We start from the raw sequence: 9621 nt of genomic DNA on the forward strand, positions 1-9621 counted from the left end.
CTATGTTTTGCTTTGGATTAAAGGTGGAAAGATGCCAATTAATAGGCAACGTAAGATAAACTTTTCAATACCTAAACCCTATGTTTTGCTTTGGATTAAAGGTGGAAAGATGCCAATTAATAGGCAACGTAAGATAAACTTTTCCGTTGGTTCTAGGTTCAATGATGAGGTTGTGGTAGATGTTGAACATATAGCTATTTATTGTGTTGTATTGGGCAGCTCATATTAGGATGGCTAAAAGGCAATTTTCTATAAGAGAGGGAACAAACACCTTCTCATCAAAAATGGTAGAAGCTTCATGGTGAAGAATAGTCTTTTATGATTTTGAAATCTTCATGGGAAGATGAATGCCAACACACAGATTGTAACCATGGAGAATTACAATATTGTAAATGTTACTCATTGTTCAAGCAATCTTTCTTTGTATCATTCAGGCATTTGGAGGCAAAAGAGCACTAAGTTTTGGTTGGCTATTGTGGTGTAAGTTGAAGTGGCATATGTGTAGCTTGTTAAGGGATTCTTCCATCCTCATCCTTTGAGTCCTTAGCTTTTGGGACTAAAATCTCCCTAGCTAGTGAGGTGTAATCCAAGAATAGATCCAATTTTGTGCTTCATGGCATGTTTCTAGACAATGGCCCACTTCTTTGATGCTTGGGAAGATTGGAGATGATACTAGACATCTTGGAACATTCTTTAGTAAAGGAGATATCATTTTGGGTTTGGTTTGGTTGTTGGCCTCATAAATGCAATTGTCTTGTAGAGGTAAAATCAACGTTTCGATGGAATCAAAGGTTAAATATGATTGCACATTTGGATTTCTCTTGAAAATTTGCGCAATTTCAAAAAGATGGAAGGCTAATGAATCGGCCACTTCATCATGGAAGAAATGAACACATGCTCACCAGTCTAAAGAAAGCGGTGAACTCATTTTGCAAAGATGTGAGCATTTTTATTTTTTGGCAATCTAGATTCTTGTTTTTGGTCCTCCTCTCCCTCCTTGGGGATCAATTTAGCTTCCTTCATGCTTGGGAATTCATAAACATCATGCTTGAGGTCAAATTGAGACACATGAGTTTGTAGCATCTTCTATATGTTGTGATGAGAGCTAAATGTGAGCTTAACTGACTTAATTTTAACCACAATACAGTAGTGAGTTCATTAGAGAATCGCAAATCCATTTTGGTGAGAGTTTTATATTTTTAGTTGTTCATGAGAGCTCTTACAAGACATATGGCCTGAGATCAATCTTATTGATGCTATTTTGGAGTACTCAAATGAGTGTGACTCGGATTTGGTAGAGATTTTACCCACAAGGGACTTTATTCTTGTGTCCCCATTTTTCATGGTAGTATTCTCTGATTTCTTGTTTCTAATTGCAATCTGATCTTCTGCAAGTAATTTAATAAATTGTTGCTGTCATAATTTACTCTATTTTGAATTCCAAAATTGGTGACTAACCTAAGAAATGTTAAGTTTTATGATCAGATTAGATAGACAGTAAATTAAACACAAATGCACAGAATATATCCTGGGAAAACCTTCCTCTTGAAGGTGAAAAACCCAGCAATTAATCTCTTGTAATATTAGCAAATGTCTTTTCAAAGGCTTCACACTTGAAGCTATACAATAAGCTAATTCAATCTAGAATCAATCAATGCAATATCGATTCTATATGCCTTGTATGAAGATGACGACTTGCAGACCAGTTAACAATCTGTTGAACATCAATCACGATATGTAGAAGAATAATCCGAACTGCTGGAGATAATTTGCTGAAGATGATATACTCAATCTGCTGAGGAATGTGCTCTACAATCTGCTTGTGTATGACTGAGTGAACACAATCTGCTTATATGTTTTCTCACTGCTGAAGGATTACAGTTGAATCGATCTGCATGTATAATATCTGATCTGCCTTTTAACGAATAATCGATGTCTTGGAAGTGTGAAGAGGATCGAACTATAAACCCGCGCATTGGATATGTCAACCAACACATCTCCCTCTAGAGTCATCTTCCTTAATAACAATCACGTCATTTTGTTAAGTTGGTTACATTTAATTAACACATCTTTTTATTATGCAAGGGTAGCGTGTTCAATATAAATACACATACACATTATAAAATTGATAGCCATTCACACATTTAATGGCTAAGTCGGCCCTGAGGAGTCCGACTGAAGCTATACATCAACAAGAAATACCCTCAGTAGTTTATGAATCAGCATGAGATAGACTAAGAATATCTCCTTCAATATAAGTCTATATCATACAAATTTGTTGCAATTGCAAGACATTCCAAATACCTTAGTTGTTCTTAGTTTTCCTTGTGCAAATACCTACAGAAATGTAACGAAGGCATGAAAAAGATTATTGATAATTATATGGAGTATCAAATCAACTTGACAAGAAACATAATGGTTTATCAGTATTCTATCATGCCCATAGTTCGCAAGTTTTATACTTTGTCATTCGTTATATAATAAATATTGATAATAATTTGTGAGTGTGGATGTCATTATAAATATTAAGTATGAAATCAAAAAGAATTCTCTAGTTATCCTTAGTAAGACTAACAAAGAGAATAAATAGCCCTAATTAATAAGTGAATGGTCGCTTATAAAAATTAGGTGTGTGATAACCAACAAATGGTTGTGCATAAACAAAGCAGAAAGGGGGGATGGCTCCAAGAAAAAGGGAAAAATCAATCAATCTTTCCCCCATTGTAATTATGATTGCAAAATTAATTCAAAGGCAGAAGCTTATTACATGTGTAAAAAAATGTAGGTGGTTGGTGTTTTCTCCTAATGGAGCCTTGGTGATTTTAACTTTTTAAGAAATCAAGGAAGCAGTATCCCCTCCTTCACAAGAAAAAGCGATACCAACCCCATTAGTTAGATTGTTATTTCCTTAATTTCAATTCTGTTAATATAGGTTATGTGATAGGCATTCTGTGTGACTGGATGTACATTGCAAATTCCTAGTTTGAAGTAAAGTTTAAACAATTATCCAATTGATATTTAACACATGGGCAAAATGCTACACTTGGGTTGGTTCACAGATATTGGGAATACAATGGCAGTAGGAAGGCAATGTAAAGCCATTGCCATCGAACCCTTTAAAAACTTTAAAACACAGTTCAATCTGTCATTGCTCCACTCAACTGTTTTAAGTTAATCTTTCAGTGTCCTTAGTAATATGATCGGCATACCATTCATGAGGGTTGGTACAACACGTACACAATTCAGTAGAAAGTATACAGACTTGCTTCTCCTTTTCTTCAGCTGGAAGGGAGGCACTGAAACCAGTGAGAATCAACTTGTATTTATCACTCTATGCTTCCTACCAACCACTAGAAGACAACAAAGGGAATTTGCCCCTTCAAGTATTTGGGTTAGCATTGATGCATCTTTATATGTTTCTGAATATCCTAAAAGACTGCCTCCGATTCAGATCCATTCAACATAGCATTGATTTATTTGAGGTTCTTCGGTCCCTAATTTTCATTTATATCATACCACACTTATTGAAAGTGCAAATATAGCAAAAAGGTTGCAAACACTTCCCCTTGTGGCTCTAGCATTAGTTGTGCCTAAGAAAGAATAAAATGAATGAATATCCTGCACATATTACAAAGCACTGAACAAGATGACCATGACTGATCAATATCCACTGCCCAAGATATGTTGATTTCAAATCTAATTAATAGGGGCAATAATTTATACAAGATTAATCTAACTTCAAGCTAACATTAAGAAAGTACAAAAGCTTCATATGTCAGGAATAGTAACTTTCTAAATAGACTCTGAACTTTATGAATGAGTGGCTTGCCATGTTTTTTGGTCTTACTAATACAATAACACAAATGAGAATAGCAGAGCCTGTATTTCACTCATATTTAGGGAAATTCATAAAAACATACTATGATTATACATTGATTTATAGTAGCAGCTAGGAGGGCCATGTCAACATTTTCAAATTGGAGTTGATCTTCTGAGGCAACATAAAAACCAGAATGAAAAAATCAGTCCTTGGCTAAACTTCCAATCCGTATTTAGGTCTAGTTATTGGTCACAATGGTAAATATGCAAATCTACCAAAGGTCAAAGCCCTTAAGGACTAGTTAATTCCATCCAATGTTGCCCATAAAATTTCATTGTATAGCATGAATTTTCACATAAAATATTCTACTGATGTTTCTCTCACACTGTCATACCAGTTTACTGACTATCCAATCAGAAGCATTTTCTATAAATTGCAAAAATAACTTAAGTAGTTTAAAAGCTCAATGATGCCCTTTGCTACAGCCCGGAGCTTGTTCTTCCCAATTTGCATTATCCCTTTGAGATAGTGTCAAATGCATCCAGATATGCCAAAGGCATTGTTCTTAAGGAGGGAGGTCACCCAATCACATACCATTCAAAAACACTTGCCTACAACAGAAACAACCACACAGACTTCAACACTGAAAATATGGGCTTGGTAAGGACACAATCCTTCATACTGATCACAAATCTCTCATGTTTATAAATTCACAATCCAAAATTCAAAAGCAATGTCCCTAAGAGTGGACTTATAATTCAACAATTTCAATAATGATTCGATAAGTTGATAAGAACTTCTCCAAATATTTTGCAATATCTCAATTGCAAATTTGTTGCATCTAAAGATTGGAAGTTTCTTTACTCTTCATATCCATGCTTCAGATAGGTTGTTACCTCTTTTTAGTAACCTACATAAGTAAATCAAATGCCATTTCTTGATCATTCATTACAAGATGGTTTTATGTACAAATTAAATCAGCTTCATGTTCAAACAGTTTCAACTCAATTCACACTCTTTTAGAGGCACACTTCCCATCATATGAAGGTTATTTTGGAACATCAAAGACTTTGTAGCATTTAAAAAGATATTTCTATGGGCCTCATATACTAAAACATGTGCAATATTTTATCTAAGGATGTTTCCTGTGCAGTCAATTGAAAACTTATAATACAAAGCTTGGTTTGTACCAGCTACTTTTAGTTCCCTGCAAGCCTCGAGAATAAATATCCATGGACTTTATTAGTGAATTGTTAACTATTCTTAGGAAGCAAAGATTAATATCTGTAGTCACATAAATCTGTCCACTTAATTAAATGAATACTTAGTATTTATTTGATTATTTAACCATCAATTAATAATTAATTAAATTAATATTTAATTAATTCATCTTAACCCTCTTCTCCTATTAATTAAATAAATTATTCAATTTATTTGATTTAATTCACTTAACCAAATTCAGACCATTAATTAAATAAATAAATCATATTTGTTTAATTAAATCTTCTCTCACATTTAAATAAATTAATATTTATTTAAATCCCCCAAAATCCCACCTCTCACATTTAAATAAATAAATCATTTATTTAAATCACCTTTATCCTCCACCCACTTGTATTTTCCTACAAAAGCAAGTTGCACAATTATTTTAAATAAATAATTTATTTAAATCACCTTTATCCTCCACCCACTTGTATTTTCCTACAAAAGCAAGTTGCACAACTATTTTAAATAAATTATTTATTTAAAATCCTATTTATCCTCACCCACTTGAAACCTTTAATGGTTTCCCTTAAAGTATTCAAACTTGATGGCTTTAAAGTCTTCAAACTTGATGGCTTCCTTCTATAGTCTTCTTAAGACTTTAATGGTTTTCCTTAAAGTCTTCAAGCCTTTAATGGTTCCCCTCAAAGTCTTCAAGCATTTTAATGCTTTATCTTCCTTTTTCTCATTTAAATAAATTAATATTTATTTGAATATTTATCCAAATACAACTTGCACACATTTATTGAAATAAATGAATTTTTATTTTAATAAAATCCTATTTTCCCTCACCCACCAAATCCACTTGCAAAATCTAATCCCCTTCTAGATTCTTCTAACCTCTTCCTAATTAACTTAATCCATCCCCTAATTATTGTCACATTCCTAAGCAAAATGGAGTCACTTCTCAAAGCCTAAAAGTCTTTGATAACCATTAAAGGCTTTCAACCTTCAACCACTAAATGTCTCAAAGTCTTGGATAACCTTTGAAAGCTTCCAACCTTCAACCACTAAATGGCTCAAAGTCTTTGATAACCATTGAAGGCTTTCAACCTTCAACCACTTAATCCCCAAAGTCTCCAATAACCATTAATGGTTACCTCAAACCCTCCCACATGGTTAAAACATTTGTTTTGACTCAACCTCTACCCAACCCAAGGGTCTCATCAAGCCTTTAATGCTTTGACCATGATTATCTCTTAATCATTTGCACAAAGGTTTATCCTTGCATTAACTCCTAATCCAGTGGGTAATCCTAATTTAGGCTTGACCCTTACCTTCTAGATAACCATGAGGTCTTCTCAAGCCTTTAATGCCTCCAACCTCTTCTCTCAACCCAATCTTATGTTGACACTTGTCACCATTTCATTGGTGAAAATTGTGCACATGGATCCCCAACTTTCAAGCTTGACCCTTGATTAAACCTTTCAATCCTGGCCATCCATTGCTCCATTTTTCCTATAAATAGAGCCCATTCCTTCATAATCCAGATCCTGAAAACTTGTATGCATTTAGGCTATAGACATTTTTAGAGAGCATTTAGCATAACATAACTAAAATCTTGTCTTTTTGGTAAAATCAATCATTTTAGCATCAATAGCATAGTATTTAGCTTTTCATTTCATATTTGAAGCTTAATATTAAATCTCAATCCTCCATAAGCATCCATAGTGCAAAAAACTGCTGAGAGCTACACTATTTTGGAACTTGGAGAGGAGAGGAACAAGGGAGAAGGAACTAAGAGTATGTTAGGAGGTATTTGGAGATGCCTCATCATGTTTGCTTTGATAGTTAAATATGCTTGCATGCTTGTAGTCTCTCTTTTGGTATGCCTTTTTAAATTAGTTTTCAATTGACTAACACTAATGTTTTGTGTGTTTTTGTGTTATTTGATCATAGACTAATCTTGTGCCATTTTTGCAGGGCATCAATATCAACCAGTTTTGTGAAATGCACATATTCACTCCATGCAACATAACTATAGCTGCTTCCAAAGTTGAGAGTTGCTTTTCTAACATATACGGTAACACTTTTCCTTACCGCACACTATTATTTTTTATCTATTTGGCTAATTATGAAGAGAAAAAATGTAAGCCTGATTTCATCACCTACAATAACACTTCTCAAAGGGCTGTGACAGAAGAAAATGTAAGCCAGATATAGTCACCTGCAATACATTCCTTGATTAGCTCCGTTAATATGGAAGAATTAAAAATACAAATTATCTACGTAAGAAAATGGAGAAGATAAAGCCTCATCTTCGCTCCAATGTTGAGACAAGGTGTGAACTTAGAAAATGCTGTGAGGGGACTTCCGATAAAAAGACAGTGCTTGAACTCGTTGTCAATTCTGCATCTTACAGCATTCTGATAAGGCGTCTCAACTCTTCCATGACATAGGAATTTTGAAGAGTAAACCTAGAACCATAAAACTATGTTTTCTTCTTGAAATATTTTTCCCATTCTTATATAAGGCAAACTGCAGGCATTGGAGAGTAGCTAATGTGACCACATTGTTAGGATCTAGCACATCTATAGAAAGAATTAATCCTTAGAACAGATGTACTAGAGCAAACAATTGACTAAACATAATAAAAGAATAATTTATATTTTAACAAGAGCCAAAAAATTGCATCGGTCATATGGTATCACAATATTTCACTTCCATTAAAAACAAAAACTCAGGTTCTAAAGTCATACCTTAAAGAGGGTCTCCTTCAACTCACAGTAATGAGGTGGAATCCGTTGCCCTTCAACATGTCATGAGTTCTAATCTCTGGCAGAATCTGGAAATACGTAAACCAAGTGTAAAATACTTATAAATCCTAAACCTAAACCCTATCACCAGGTGAAAATCTCCTAACATCAAGCGACAAGCACCCTCTAATTTCAATGGCATCCAAAACTTCATCAAATGGCTTCCTCCCATAAATTAACCGAAATAAAAACGTTTATTCTCAAGTAATGACTACATATTGGGTAGAGTCAAAAACAAATTATAATATATTCATAGTAAAACAAAGCTTAAAATCCTCTTAATATAAAAATTCTGATGATTACTGAAACATCTGTGAAATAGAACCCTAACATGTTTCTCATCCTGAAATTTTGTATATTTTGCTTTTAAACCAAAAATTAGGAAAAGAAATACATAGCCTTGGACACCAGGCCAAAAATCTACGAGTAAATATCACGAAAACAAACCAAAGCTAAAAAAACATTTTTCTTGGCAAATATCGTTCTCATCTACTTTTTAATTGATTTAAAGAAAATCTGAAAAGTGGAGCAAGCAAACATTCGTCAAATGGGCAAAACATACAGTAAAACCTGCAACTTTAAGAAAAGTATCACCTACATGTTAATAGTCCCCAAGCAACAGATGATGTTAACTTCGTCGAAAAAGCTCAAGTTCTTTAGAAGCAGATTTTGAAAAGCTAAATCCCGATTACAGGACACATATACGCCTCCCGCCCCTCTCACAGAGATGTTATTTTCTTTATTTTTCATATTTTATTTAAATCATACGAATTTAAACTTCCAAAATAGTAAACAAGGTACGCCATTTGTTATGTGTTTGGCTTTGTGTCTCACGGTGTAGGATAAGTAGTAATTTATGCTACCCCAACTTTTCGACTTTTCGGGAGGATGGAATGAGTTTTATGGACGACAAAATACTATTTTGTTAGGGACGGCAAAAAAGATGGTTATATAAAATATAGGAAAAATTTAAAATATATTTTATATTTTATTTAAATCATAAGAATTTAAACTTCCAAAATAGTAAACAAGGTACACCATTTGTTATGTGTTTGGCTTTGTGACTCGTGGTGTAGGATAAGTAGTAATCTATGCTACCCCGAGTTTTTGGGACGGCGGAATGAGTTTTCCAGCGACAAAATATTTTTTTGTCAGGGACGGCAAAAAAGATGGTTATATAAAATATGGGAAAAATTTAAAATATATAAGAAAATTTTAAACGTTTATATGAAAAATAGATAAAACGTGTATATATACTTTATATTCATATGAAACATGGATAAAGCATGTATATGTACATTATAGAACCTTAACATGTCACATTTGTGTTCAAAATTCATTGTTAATATGCCAACACTTGTTTGCATGTGGTTTATTGTTTTTAGAAGCTATTTTGATAGTATTCCATTACTATTATGACCTACAACCGCTTCTTTATGCACTACCAAGCTTTAGGTGCTTGTGAAACTCATTACCAAGCTACTATTCATATTTCTGAGTGCTTTTGGCTATGATTTAGACCTGTTTACCTTTTATATCAATGAAAATTACCTCCCAGAAATTCATTAAATGTTTAATTTGTAAATATAATGCAACATGCCTTTCAAAATGTGGACAACCAATAGATTTGAATATGTAATAACTTATTTATTGAAACAAGCTAAACAAAAATGGCAACCATCAATATTTCACTCTCAAAATACAGTTAATCCCTCATAAATGTACTATTGTTGAGGTGTGGAGACCACAAAAAGAAAAAGAATAAGTTTTTTTAAAGCATTT

The 9621-nt window shown here is 33.4% G+C and overlaps 1 protein-coding gene across 2 annotated transcripts in view; it reads right to left on the bottom strand.

Moving 5' to 3' along the window:
• LOC131048836 (sm-like protein LSM7) overlaps positions 1-8630 on the bottom strand; it is a 115662-nt gene extending 107032 nt beyond the window's left edge. The window contains exons 1-2 of one of the 2 annotated variants that reach the window (XM_057982910.2): positions 8438-8624; positions 7783-7868 (exon numbers count right to left, since the gene is read on the bottom strand). The gene's annotated coding sequence lies outside the window, so the exon portion shown is untranslated. Of the gene's footprint in view, positions 1-7782; positions 7869-8437 lie in introns of both variants that reach the window. The other variant, XM_057982911.2, reaches the window with a different exon arrangement.
• Between the last annotated feature and the right edge of the window lie 991 nt (positions 8631-9621).

Source organism: Cryptomeria japonica, chromosome 1, assembly GCF_030272615.1.
Source record: "Cryptomeria japonica chromosome 1, Sugi_1.0, whole genome shotgun sequence".
NCBI classification, from domain to species: Eukaryota; Viridiplantae; Streptophyta; class Pinopsida; order Cupressales; family Cupressaceae; genus Cryptomeria; species Cryptomeria japonica.